We start from the raw sequence: 13,429 nt of genomic DNA, 5'->3' as shown, positions 1-13,429 counted from the left end.
TGCTCTCCGGGTCCCTCTGGGATAAGAGCCGGAGAACCTCACAGAATGGCCCCTGCTTTCTTTGCCTCTTGCCTTATACAAACCCATCCGCCCCCTCCCTCACTTTTAGATTTGGTTTCTTCCCTTAAGCTTCCCAACACTCCCTGCCTCAGAATCCGGGAGGAGAGAAAACTCTTCTCCGGGACCTATTCCCCGGGCAGAGCCAACAAGGGATAGAGTTTAAAACCCCAAACCAAAGACGAAAGCTGGTGGTGATCACTGAGGCGACGAGAATACTATTTCTCGCGAGCCAAGGATGAACAAAGGACCCTGATTTGCTGGTCGTACTTGACCGAGTGTCTTCTCTCCTTTAAGGCCACTTTGGGGTTGGGAGATGCAAAGGGGAGAGAATACACGGTCTCTTCCCATCAGCAACTTCGGATCTAGAAATTCAGCTCCCTAACACAAAGGGCAACCGAAGGCCCGCAAAACCCAAACACAGAGTATAAAAGGTACAAGCGATAATCACACTGATTCCATGATCAAACCAACCAACGCACCCTTCCCTAGACCCGTAGGTAACCTCGGAGAATACAGCTGGTGGTCCTGGAGACATACCTTTGGATTCTTTGAACGTTCAAAGACAGCACCTGGGAAACCCAGGAGCATCCCACCAGGTGACCGGACTTGCCCTCCCGCATCTGTGTGCAGGAGGCCTGGGTCTGGTTCCACCGAGTTCCCCAGCCCTTGCCAGATCCTGCCTCCTTCCAGCCCTGCTTTATGACGTGGGCTTCCAGAAAAGGTGAAAAGGAATCCCCCAAAGGATAAGAAAACAGACCGTGATGTCAAAAAAGGCTGTTTGCTGAAAGCTTTTTCGTTTGATTTTATTTTTGTCTTAGGAAGAATACCTTGGATCGTTCAGGGTATACCCGTATCAGGGAAGGGAGTGGGGAGAATTCCTCGTTGAGTCCCAAGTGCCTACTGTGTGCGGCTGACCAAAGCGAACGCATCAGGTTTCCCTAAAGATAAAATGGGGCAGAGAGTTGGCATGAGTCGTCAAGGTGTGGTTCCAAAGGGTGGCGGGTGCAGAGGGAGCCCCTTCTCTCTCCGTCCATCCTGCCCCGGGCATGGCTGGGGGTGTGGGATCCTCTGCTGATCTCACGTGCACGCCTGGGCTCAGCACCCGAGCCTGGAAGCAGCAGAAGGGATCTGCACGGAGTACAGACCGTATCCTAGACGCAACCTAGAACGAGATCCTCAGAATGACTATAGGGTAGAAGTATGGTTGCTCCCATTTTACAGATTAGGAAACTGAGGCTCAGGTTGGTCTCAGCCTCATCAGCAACAGGAGTTTGCTAGTCAGTCCCTCCTGTTGGGCATATTCTTGAAGTGCCTGATCTCCGGCAGGAAGGTCAGAATGAAAGTCGGAAAGAGAGGTCTGCTGTTCTGAGGACCCCTGGGGGCTCGCTCTCGAGCTTCCGCCTCTGAGGGGAGCAGGTTCCTTAGTGCCCTACCCCTCGTTGTCTGGTCAGGGGTGTACTGAGAACTCCTGGGGATCTCCCCTCTGTTCCCGTCCCTTCTGACACCTGAAGGCTGTTCGTGTCTCTCCCCGCACGCTTGCACTCTGCATTCACTTTTTTGGTTGCTGGGGAGTTACTCTACTTTATTAGCATGTGCCTAATTTTAAATAGCCACTTGCACATCTCCTTTTTCTCCGTAGACATCAGGGTTCTTTCCATTCAACACGTCCAAATAGTATACCCTCCCATGCGTGTTGCCCCCTACCCCAGTCCTAAATACTGCGGCCCACTTTCAGAAAGGTCATGGTGTTTGCAAGGGACTGTCCCTGCTAGGTCATCCCTGGTGGTAAGATAACTATTGTTATCGTGTTCAGTTTGCCTCACTAATGGCTGTTGAATTGAGAGGTCTCCATGAGGCTTAGTAATGCATGGGGGGGGGGCGACACCGAGCCCGTGCACCCCTCTCCTGCCCGCTCCTGTGTTGAGCCACCCTCCCCCCGCCAGGCATTTCTGTTTACTGTGAACTGGGGCCCCGTTAGGCCCATTCCGGAGGTGAGGAAAGGGCGCTGGGATTTGAAGGAATGTTTTTCTGGGAGGTTCTGTGATTCGGTCCTTCTGGAGGGTCAGTGTCACTTGTCACTGTCCCTGAGGAATTCTCTAGCTGTTGACATCTCTCAGGCTGGCAGTAAAAAAGTCTCTTCAGCCAGAAAAGTTAGCATTATTTAATACCTATTTTAAGATCCCGTCGTTGGGTCGACAAGTACGTGACCACATGCTCCCAGGGAGGTGGAGCTGTGTGGAAACTGGAACATTCAAAAGAACCATTTGGCCAGTAGGCTTTCTTCTCCGGGGCTGTGTTTCAAAGCACACAGCTCTCCAGGGAGCCAGAACCAAACTGTTTTCCAGCAGAGTCATTTCTCAGATTAACTTCTTCAAATAAGGTGTCCGCAGTATTGCAGAGACAAACAAGACAAAACGGAGACGATCACTCATCAACCCCTGCTAGGCGCCAGGTCCGTGAAATGAGAAGTTGGCGTTTCTGCAAGTCTAGAACATTCCTCATTAGCCATAGCCCTGGGTCATAACCTCCCCCAGTTAATTCTCTCCCACACCTTTTGGGAAGGACGTAAGATGAGCCTTCAGAAGAATATTATCGTCACGCGTAGCCAATACCACAGCTGCCTTTTAAATTAATAAGGTTAATTGTTCTCCAGCAAACATAAGTTTGTCTTCGGCATTTTAAATGCTTCTCATTGATCTGACATTTTGCTGTTTCAAGCTTTTAAAGGGCTCAAATCAAAGACTATTGATAGCTGAGCAAATAGTGAAGGTCCAGAAATACAAAAACATTGTCAGTTTTTCCATGAAAAATAATCATAGCCTTTCGAATTCAACTGAGGCTTTTACATTACATCTAAGACCTATTGAATTATTTCTATTCTCAGTTAAGCTAACTCAAATAAATGGGTGGTATTGACTTTTTAAAACCCATTTTATTTAAAAAAAATAAATAAATAAACTCTAAGTTTATTAGGTTTGTAGACACAGCTCTGAAGCCATGGCCGCTAAGGAAATGTTTCAGGTTAGAAACTGAAGTTTCAGATGACTCTGGGTCGAATTCAGGTGATCATCTTTGAAAATTCTAGTGGATTTGCAAAGATGAAGGGGGCACTTGTAACATTCACATTCCCCGTATTTTTCACTGGGAAAGGATGCCAATTGTTTTTTTTTTTTTTTTTAAATCAGAGAGAAGGTCAAGAATAACATTTCCCTATCAAATTCAGGAAACTACTCAATACCACGCATTACGTGGCTAGGTGGGGTTCCGATGCCTTCCACTCCCGAGGGTCCCCAAAGATGATCGGTTGCCTTTGAGCTCTGAGTCTTGATCATTCCCCAGCTCCAGCCTACTTAAAGCACCTGCTCGCCAAATTATTTCGTCAGTAGACTTTCCTGGAGTTGATCACAACAGAGTGTTTGTGCATCTGTGTTTACGTGTAGTACATGTATTTCAAACTGAAGATCCAGAAAGAATCAGGCGAGTCTCGCCAGTGGTTTGAGGAGGAGCGAGGTCATCAGGGTCACAAACAGTGGCCTTCTCAGACAGAAAAAGGGCATCCACTCGTCACCTTCCAGGTCCCGTTAGGAGACCCCCGTTGCCCGTGTAATCCACAAGCTGGTCATTACCCACAGGAAGTCACGGGATAAAGCAGCAGTCAGGACCCATGTCTGAGTCCGCCCCTCAGCCATCATGGGCAGGATCGACCTCCATATGCAGAGGGCTTCCCATTCCCAGCCACGCACTCACACACCGTCCACAACCCACGTCAGAACCGGCTTGATCTCTTGTACGGTGAGCCCCAGGCAAGCCGCGCGCTCTGCTCAGCGGTCCTCATCGGGGGACAGACGTTCACTTACCAATCACGGCAGTTTCTGCCTGTCCTGTTTTAATCCACTGCATGAGGAAGTGCTGATAACTGTATTCAATATTTCCAAGCATAGCTACAAAATTACACGTTTGCTTAACACCTTTCTATGATAGAGGAAGTATATACTATGGTTGTCTTCTTGTCGTCTGTCTTTTCTTTCTGTTCAACGTGTTATCAACTGTTTTAAGGAATGGGGTTTGAAATGTGTGTGCAAACTGATGTGTACAGAACTCCCGAGGCAACAGAAGTGCCCAGTCCTATGGTGTAAAAATGTAAATACGGGAAAATTTCATTTTTCTAATAAAACTAATTTCTGCCAATTGATACGAAAACAAGACATAGAGTCGTGGTCTCTGTTGTCCGTGTGGCTGCCGTGGCGGGCACTCAGCCGCTAACGTGGCCGGCAGGCTCAGAAGGCGTACAAAGGGTAAAGGACTTGATCCCCCCACCCTCGGCGCCGTGCAGGAGTGCAGAAGGGATCGTGGAACCTCCACGAACCGGCGGCTCGGCTTCCAGATGGTGGCGGCAAGCTTTGCCACCGTCCCTTAACGTGGTCCTGGCCTTCCTGCCCGCTTCCCACGCTTGCAGCCTTGACTCCGGTAATGAACTTCCCCGAGCTTCTGCGACTCGTGCTTCGGAGGGGGTGGGGGAAAGTGGTAGCAAAAGACCTCCCTCCCTTCTGAATTCCAGGAAACTGCTTCCTGCAAAGAGCTGCCCTTTTCCACAGGACCCTGGTAGGATGCACCGACACCCCCCACTGTTTCCCTACGCCGGGGCCAGACGCACCCCCTCCAGCTTCCCGTTCCTTGCTCATAAATGAGTAGCTGAACTTCCCCTCCCCACCCATCCATCAGAACAATTTGCTTGTCGACCAAACACCGGGTAAGCTTCTGTCCTCCTGATGGTCCCAGAACAGGGTCCGCTCGCACCAGCACACACCCTCTCTCTAGGACGAGGCTGGCCTCATACCGTCTGACCTGTCCTACCAGGCCAGCCCCCTTCACCTCACTTCCCGACTCTGCCCTATGGGAGAAAACCTCTTGCTGACTCTCCCATTATAATAGATCTTGTCTCCTCTCCCTTGAAATAAGTTTTGTCCATAAAATCTCTCCTTACCGAATCCAGATTGGGTTTTTATTGGACAACTCCCTTCCCCAGATCAAGCGACATTTCAGAAACCCAGATCCAGCTGCGTCCCCTTTAAAACCCTCAGCTTAAAACAGCGGCCCACAGGGAAAGCCCGGATTCCGTAGCCCAGCACACAAAGCCTCCAGTCCCTGGCACGCTCCCTCCTACCACGGACCTCACAGGACTTCTGCACCAAAGGTCTTCACGCTCCGCCCCCCACCCCCAGAGCCGCCGTGAGCTCTCTTCCCACATGCCCTTCTCTCTTCCTGGGCCCCTGGCTACCCTCCTTTTGTCTTCAGTGAAGCCTCTCCTTACCCCTTCTAAACTCTCCCCGACGGCAGAGTTAACAGGGGACTTCTCCAGGATGCCACCCCGTGCACACACGTCTATCAGATCATTCACCAGGCTTTGCTGTATTTTTCATGTGTGCTGCTTCTCCTTCTCCGTGAGCTCTTCCAGGACAGGAGCTATAGAACTGTTCACCTTTGAACCCCAGCACCCGGCCTCTGACCAAAAGAGGGCATTAACAGGACACTGCTGGAGGGACACAGGGACAGCCAGACAGCTGACGGGTGGAGAACGGCTGGGTGGACAGGTAGACCGAGGACCTGGGGACCTCCTCTTGGTTTCCCTCACACTCTCTCTACCTCATCTACCACATCTCACCCAATCCGTGGACTCTAAAAAGCACCGATTACCCCCCAAGTTTTATATTTGGGTCCAACCTCCTCTATACACTGTGGACTCATTTATCCATACCTGTCGTTCCTAGCTCCACCCAGCGATGTTACAGACATTCAGATTCTAGAATGTCTTGGAAAGTACTCTGGGCCACTCCCTCTAACCGAAATCTGATGTTTCCCAGTGTTCCCGTCTCAGGGAGCAGCGCTGCTACGGACCTGAGTTCTCACACCCAACGCCCTGCTGGTCATCCTTCGCACCTCTCTCCCGGTCACAGGCGGCCCGGCGGCCGGCTCGGTCTGCACGATCTTTAAAGCCCACTCGGGGTGGGGAGCCTGGTGGGTCAGTGGGTTAAGCATCTGCCTTCAGCTCAGGTCATGATCTAAGGGTCCTGGGATCGAGCCCCGCATTGGGCTCCCTACTCAGCGGAGAGCCTGCTTCTCCTTCTCCCTCTGCCTCTCCCCTGCTCATGCTCTGTCTCAACTGAATAAATGAAATCTTAAAAAAAAAAAAAATGAAAAACAGTGCACTCGGGAACCCCTGCCTTTCATCCCTGCTACCAGAGTCACCCCAGGCCCTCACCGGCCTCTCCTCGCTCTCCAACCCTCCCCCTGCGCCTCCTCTCACCTCCACCAGTAGCCATTCTCCAGAAAGAGGAGGGCAATCCTTCAAAGAGATCACTCAGACCACATCTCCCCCCCGCCCTCGAGCCCGCCTGACCTTTCCGTTACCACGAGCATAAAATCAAAGTTCATCTCCATTATCACTCGGTGTCCCACATTCGGCCGTGGCTGCACGCTCCCAAGAAAAAGGGCAACGTTTCTTCCCCGTTCTCCTTCCTCAACCCCCGCTCTTCTGAACTTCTCGTCCCCGACCTTTTCTCTTTTTTTTTTTTTTTGAGCAGCTGAAGATGGGCATTTCCAACACATTTTTCCCCGAGCTGAAGTAGCACTAAATACCATCGCTGCTATGAAACTAATCGGCAATTTGTGAAAAGGCTTCGCATCCATCTAGCCCCATTTGGGGGCATAATTATTTCCTAATTAGCAGCCGATTTATACTTGGAACTTGGGACGCCGGCTTCTGCCGGGGACGCGGCTTTCCAGAACGGCTCACTTCTTTCTCGCCTACCCCGGGACGGCGCCGGCTGGAGTCAGATGACCGCGCAGCCGAGCAAACCCGACGCACAGGCAGCCCCGCGGGAGGGCAAAACGCTCAGTTCCCGGTCAGACGTGCTCTCCTCTCGGAAGACCCTGCGGTCTCCGGCTAGAAATGGCGCTGGGGGGCCACTTACTTCTTTCCCAAGAGTCCTGATGACATGTGCCTAAGGTCATGACACCAACCCAACTTTGGAAGGAACCTTTATAAAATCTTCACAGCCCTCCTCTGTCGCAGGAATCCCAATCCCCGTACTACAGATTAGAAAGCCACGCTCAGAGACTCGAGGGGACTCCCAGGGGCTGTGTCGCTTGGCTCGGGAGGAGCCCTTGCCAGCAGGGTGCCCCACCCCATGACCTTTCATCTCTACTCCTGTGCTCGTGGCCACGCGGACCCTGATAGAGAGCGGACAGGTCTGCCTTCAGGCCTGATGCCTTATACCCTGTAAGTGCCTACGAAGTATTTAGTAAACAAGGAGCAGAGAGAGCAGCCAGCAGGTCCGGCTTCTTGGCCACAGCCCAGCCGTGCGACCTTGGGCCAGTCCCTCGCCCTCTGCTTCTTCACACGGCCTTCTCATGCCGATCTGTGACGCGAGCTTGCCCTCCTCACAGGGCACGTGCAGAAACACTGCTAACCATACAAAGCAAAAGATAACTAACTTCCTTCTGTACTTTGTTTTAGCTCCAGAACTTCAAAGTCGTGCTCAGGGCATGTCCAAGGAAGAGCAGCTTCCTTACGAAGTGGCTGGAAGCCCATGCCACAGGGCCCCAGCTTTCCTGGGGACAGAGAGTGTCTTTCCCTGGAGGGGAGGATGGCCCGGGAACCACGGGTCACAGGTCAGGCCTTTGCCCTCAGGGGGCCGATGGAAAGTGGCCTCCTGCTCTGCTCCTGAGCACTCTGGGGAGCTGGAAATTCTGGGGCTCGGTGTGCAAAGCCTTCACTACTGTCCCAAGACAGCAGACAGAAAAGAGCTCCCTGTTTCTGCCTCTGGGAGCTCCAAGCTACTAAAATTTCTGGGGCTGTTGACGCAAAGGCGTCCGCGCTCTGGTTTAGCAAGAAGGTCCGCCCCGCGTGCACAGCAGCAGACGCCGTGAACAGACTGCGCCGTGACTTTCCCATTTGAAATTCCTTATTTCCCCCTTGAAGAAGAGCCCAAGTCTCTCCCGGGTCCCAGTCCCTACGGACACGCCAGCACGTATCCCAAGCGCCCCTTTCTTTCCCCCTCTGTCTCCGACCGTCTCTGCTCCAGCCCGGGGAGGGAGCAGCTAGCAGCCTTGTTCTTCTGAACTCAGCGGGGCCGCAGGGGGGCCTGCCCTCTGAGGACAGCCTCCTCCTCCCCCCTTCCTTCCCCAGCACGTAAGAAATCCTGGTCACTGAGGCAGAGGTGGGGGCCCCAGGGATGGACGACATCAGACGTGCTCACTGCCGCTGCTTGGGGCCTTTCGTGGCCATGAGAGCCGAGGAACAGTGATGTGCGGTTAGAGAGAAAGGGAGGGCGAGCACGCGAGAGGAGAGGGGCCAGCCCTGTCAGTCGGCGTCCAGATCCCCCTTTGTCTCCCCTTTCACCGAGCCCAGTGGGCTTCCCACTTGGGAAATTAGAACTCAGGCGAGTCCCCGTGCCCCCCCCACCACATGTTCAGAGCAATATACAGAAGCCGGGGTCCAGTCTGGCTCACGGAACCATGACATGTTTCACGGACCTGAAGATGTTCAGGTGACATCGGAACAGGGAACGGGGCACCACGAGCCTCTTTCCGTGCAACCAACACACCCAACAGGCTTTACAGTCCCAGGCATCCCGAATCCCACCCCCGACCTGCAGACCCCATTCTACATCACCCCCCCCCAAACCCTGCCATCAGAAGCTGCAGGGGAAGGGAATCTAGAGGAAGCAGCGTGAACCTTGGTATTGCCCACAGCGCAGGAAAGCGTTTAACTGGTTTGGGGGGCATTTATGACATTTGGCTGAAAGGGACAGAGCTCATCGTCAGAAAGCTCACATTCATTCATTGACAATGAGGTAAATAAGAACGATACCACGGATACACACCTTTGCTGCCTCTTGGATATCCTGAAGGCCCTCCAAACTCAACATGTTCAAAATGAAACACATCCTCCCCCCACACCCCCGCCCCCACAGCCAACACCTGCTTCTCCTTTAGGATCTGCCCAGGTCAGAGTGGAGCAGCGTCAGCCACCCCCCACCCCAACCTTTCCAGACCGAAGTCCGGACCCTCCTTTATCTCCTGTCTCCCATCCCTCCCTGGCTTCGGTTGAGTTTCCCGCCCCGTGCATATCCCACACGCCGCCTGCCCTCCATCTCTGACCTTCGCCCTCTGGACTGATGGCGACAGTCTGGTGACAGGTCTCCGGGCCTCTGATACAGACCCACCTTGAATTCTTTCTCTATGCACCTGCCACAGTAATTGCACTAAAATAGAATTCTGACCGTGTCATCCCCAACTGAAGCGCTTCTAAGGGTGCCCCGTCACTTAGAACGTGAAGACCGAAACCTGTGACCCGTCTGGCTGGGAGGCTCCCAGTCTGCTGTTGTGGACACCGGCCCCCCGACCTTGTCTCCCACTACTTCCTCGCACACACACAGATCCAGCCGAAACACACCTCCGGAACCTCTCAAATGGGTCTTCAAAAATACCGTGGCCTCTTCCTAAAACACATGGAACCATCTGGCAAACACACAGGTGTCCTTTAACTCCCAGCTCACACATCAGCTCTGGGAACCCTGTCTCGGTTCTCCCAGACAGAGTGGTCCCAATTTCGAAGCGACCCTGACTTTGGGGGACACGTACTTCTCCAATGTAGGGGGTCCCGTGACTCTGTAGGTGTTTACTTTCCCCTGTTGTGAGGCGCCCCTTAAAGGTAAAGGCCTGAGGGCCTCGGCGGGGAGATGGAAACATGCTCACAAAACTTCACAAAACTTCAGGGAAATGCACATCGAAACCACGATAAGCTGTCCCGCCTCACCCCTGTCAGGACGGCAGTTACCAAAAGACACAGGGTAACCCTTGGTGGGCACGCAGAGGAAAGGGATCTCTGCTGGGGGGGATGCAAACAGGTGCAGCCTTTCCGGAAAACAGTTCGAAGGTTCCCGAAAACCTTCAAAATAAAGCCACCGCCCACCTGATCCAGCAGTCCAGCCTCTGGGTGTAGATCTAAAGGAAAGGACTTCGCTGTCTTGAAGCGCCGGCTGCTGGCCCATCTTCGGGGCAACACTGTTCCCATCAGCCGAGCCCTGGGGACGAGATGAATGTCTGTCAGTGGTGAATGGGGAGAGAAAAGGCGGTGGACAGACACACAACCATCACTCAGCCTTCAACAAGAAGGAAATCTTAGCACTTGTGACAACACGGATGGGCCTGGATGACATTTGCTGAGTAAAATAAGCCAGAGACAGACACATACCGTGTGATCCCAACTTTATGTAGATTCTAAGGTAGTCAAACTGGGGCACCTTGTCGGGGGGGTCGGTCATTAAGCGTCTGCCTTCAGCTCAGGTCATGATCCCAGGGTCCTGGGATCGAGCCTGGCATAGGGCTCCCTGCTCAGCAGGGAGTCTGCTTTTCCCTCTCCCACTCTGCTTGTGTTCCCTCTCTCCCTGTCTCTCTGTCAAATAAATAAATAAAATCTTAAAAAAAATAAAAAACAAAAATAAATAAAATAGTCAAACTGCCCAGAAACCCAGAGTAGCATGGTAGCTGCCAGGGGCATGGGGAGCTTGGCAGGGGGGGTGGGGGATGAAATGGAGAGAGACTTATCAAAGGGACATGAAGTTTAATTTATGCAAGGTCAGTAAGTTCTGGACAGCTACTCTACTACATGGAGCCTAGAGCTAAAAACACTATTATGTACTTAGAATTTTCTAGAAGGGTGGTTTTTGTTTTTGTTCTTTAAGAGAAAGTGTGTGTGAGCAGGGGGAGGGGCAGAGGGAGAGAGAGACTCTCAAGCAGGCTCCCCGCTGAGCACAGAGTCCGACACGGGACTCGACCCCAGGACCCCGAGATCATGACCTGAGCCGAAGTCAAGAGTCAGCCACAACCAACTGAGCCACCCAAGCGCCCATAGGAGTGTGGCTCTTATGTAAGCGTTCTTACGATGCTAAGAAGGAAAAGGAGGAGGAGGAGGGGGATGACAGGAAGCAGAAGCAGAGGAACGAGGAGAAGGAGCAGGAGGAAACTCGGGAGGCTGCAGATTCATCCGTGGCCTTGATGGTGGTGGTGGTTTCCCACGGATGTAGCTTCTCCCCAGACTCCCGAGTTCAGTATGTGAAGCCCTTTACGTGTTGGTCATACCTTCATAAAGTGTTTCTCCGGAAAGACAGTGACCCAGATGAGGCCCAGGGAAAGGACACAGCTCATTCGGAAGTCACCAAGCTAGAGATGGTTCCCACCCCGGGAGGCCTCCTTTCCTCACCCCACGACCCTCTCTGTAGGCCGCTCCAGACTACTCCCGACGTGAAACCCGCCCTCTATAGCGCAGTCTCAGGAGGGCCTCTATAGTCTCAGTCTCAGGAGCCCCCCCCCCAGCTCTCGCTCCCCGTCTACACCACAGTCCCTAAGTCCAACCCACTTTCAAGAAGAGGGAATCGAGCTTCCCTTTTGGAGATGAGGCATGTCAGAGAATTGGTGGTTGTCTGTGGGCACAGTCTCAAGACAAAGAAAGCTAGGTACGGGAGAAGGCCAGGCATGTCTGCCCTCCCTTTATTCACGGGGGTTCAACTCTTGCTCTGTTTCCCGTCTTGGCTGCATGGGAACAGAACTGGCATTGGCCCCAGCCCTGTCTATGGAAATGGAAGTATCCGTTGAACCCCTCAATGTCTTGGGGCTCTTCCTCGCCTAGAGAGAGGGACTGAGCCTGCAGCCACCCACCACCCCTTGCGTTAAATTGCACCCCTCCGCTGTCAGCACCGAACTGAGTCTGGAGACAGTAGATCTGTGTTTTGTCAGATGAACAGATTCTCCCGTTCCAGTGTCCGCTCATTACCGCACTGAGCACGTACTATGTGCCAGACCCCAGACGAAACTGTGAGGCGTGCGACGATGAATACAACATAGCTCCTGTCTTTAAAGAACCCTCGCTTTGCTTAATAGCCATTAACCCTCCCTGTGCAGCCTCAAGAAGTCCTAAGGGTGAGAATCAGCCCTAAGCTCTTAAGGGCAGAAGCCAGGTGTCCTTTTAGAGTGATGGCTTCTGGACGTTCTCAATCAGAACCTCAGAGAGGGCAGACCGGGGGTCCCTGGGGCAGATGCCTTGGTCCAAGTTGAGGCGGAGACAACCCTTAAGGGCCACTGCCAAGCTGGGCCTCCCAGAGCCAGATGGAGTGAGAGGTGCGGGCCCAAGGTGAGACGCTGCGGGGAGCCACAGGCTGAGGCAGAAGGACTGTCTCGTCAGTTCCTGGTTCCCGTCTGGCCTTGTGACATCCGGGAGGAGGGAGTCAAAGGGAAGGTGACGTACACATGCCCAGCCCCTCCTCCCGCCTTCCTCTGAGGCTATTTTTGGAACGGGTGCCCTAGATTTACTCCACGTCACGAGAAAATTGTCACTTTAGAGCTGGTGGGGGGAGGTTGGATGAGATTTTCAGTTTAAAGGGCCACTGGGGGTTGTCGAACCCACTTTGATGAGCAGATCTGTCATCTGTCGTTCCCGTGAGGAGCTATCTCGCCGAGGTTTGGGCAGCTCCCATGACAGGGAGCTCACCACCCCTTCCCGAGGCTGCTCCTTGCACTGGGGATCGGCCCTACCCGTGTGAAAGACAGGCCTCGCCCCACTGAGATGAACCGAAGTCTCCACAGCTTCTCCCCATTTGCCTTTATCTTATTTTTTGGATTCCCCGAGAGGGAGTTCAAATCCCTTTCAACAACAATGACAACACCGCCACCAATAATAATAACAATGCTAATAAACATCCACTTTTCTAAAGGACTACGTGTCAGACACAGGGCTCGGTGCTTGAGGGGCCTTTCGTCAGTCATCCCTAAAATAGCCCCATGTGCTCAGTACTCTTCTCATCCCCATTCTACAGAGGAGAAAATAAAAACCAAGTCTGTATTTCCAAGGCTAAAAATCCGTCCACTGTAGACAGTAGAGGAGAAAACGCAGCAGAGTCAGACTGTCCCAGATTAAAACTTCTCCTTCGTCTCTTACGAGATGCCCCCACCTTCCGTCAGTCACTTAAATATCTGAGCTGCCACTGTCCCTCTGCCAACGGGGATGACGTGTTGCCAGACTGGGAGAACAATTAGGGGCCAGTGTGTGAAGGCCTCCCAAATGCGGATACAGAACAGGAGCCCGGATGATGGGATGCGCTTCCCCGTCAGGATCCCGGACGCCGTCCCGACACACAGGGCGAGGCGGTTCCCTGGATTCATGTCACGTGGGATTGTGTGTCCCACTGTGCCTTCTGATCACCTCAGAAGAGACAGGGGTATGTGTCTCCTGCCTTACGCGGGGGACAACCTGGGACAACAGGGCTTCTTCGGGTGGTCACGTCTCACAGAGGACTCACTGGTCTCCCGC

Source organism: Lutra lutra, chromosome 18, assembly GCF_902655055.1.
Source record: "Lutra lutra chromosome 18, mLutLut1.2, whole genome shotgun sequence".
NCBI classification, from domain to species: domain Eukaryota; kingdom Metazoa; phylum Chordata; class Mammalia; order Carnivora; family Mustelidae; genus Lutra; species Lutra lutra.
The sequence above is the reverse complement of the archived record's forward strand: the minus strand, read 5'-3'. Positions refer to the sequence as shown.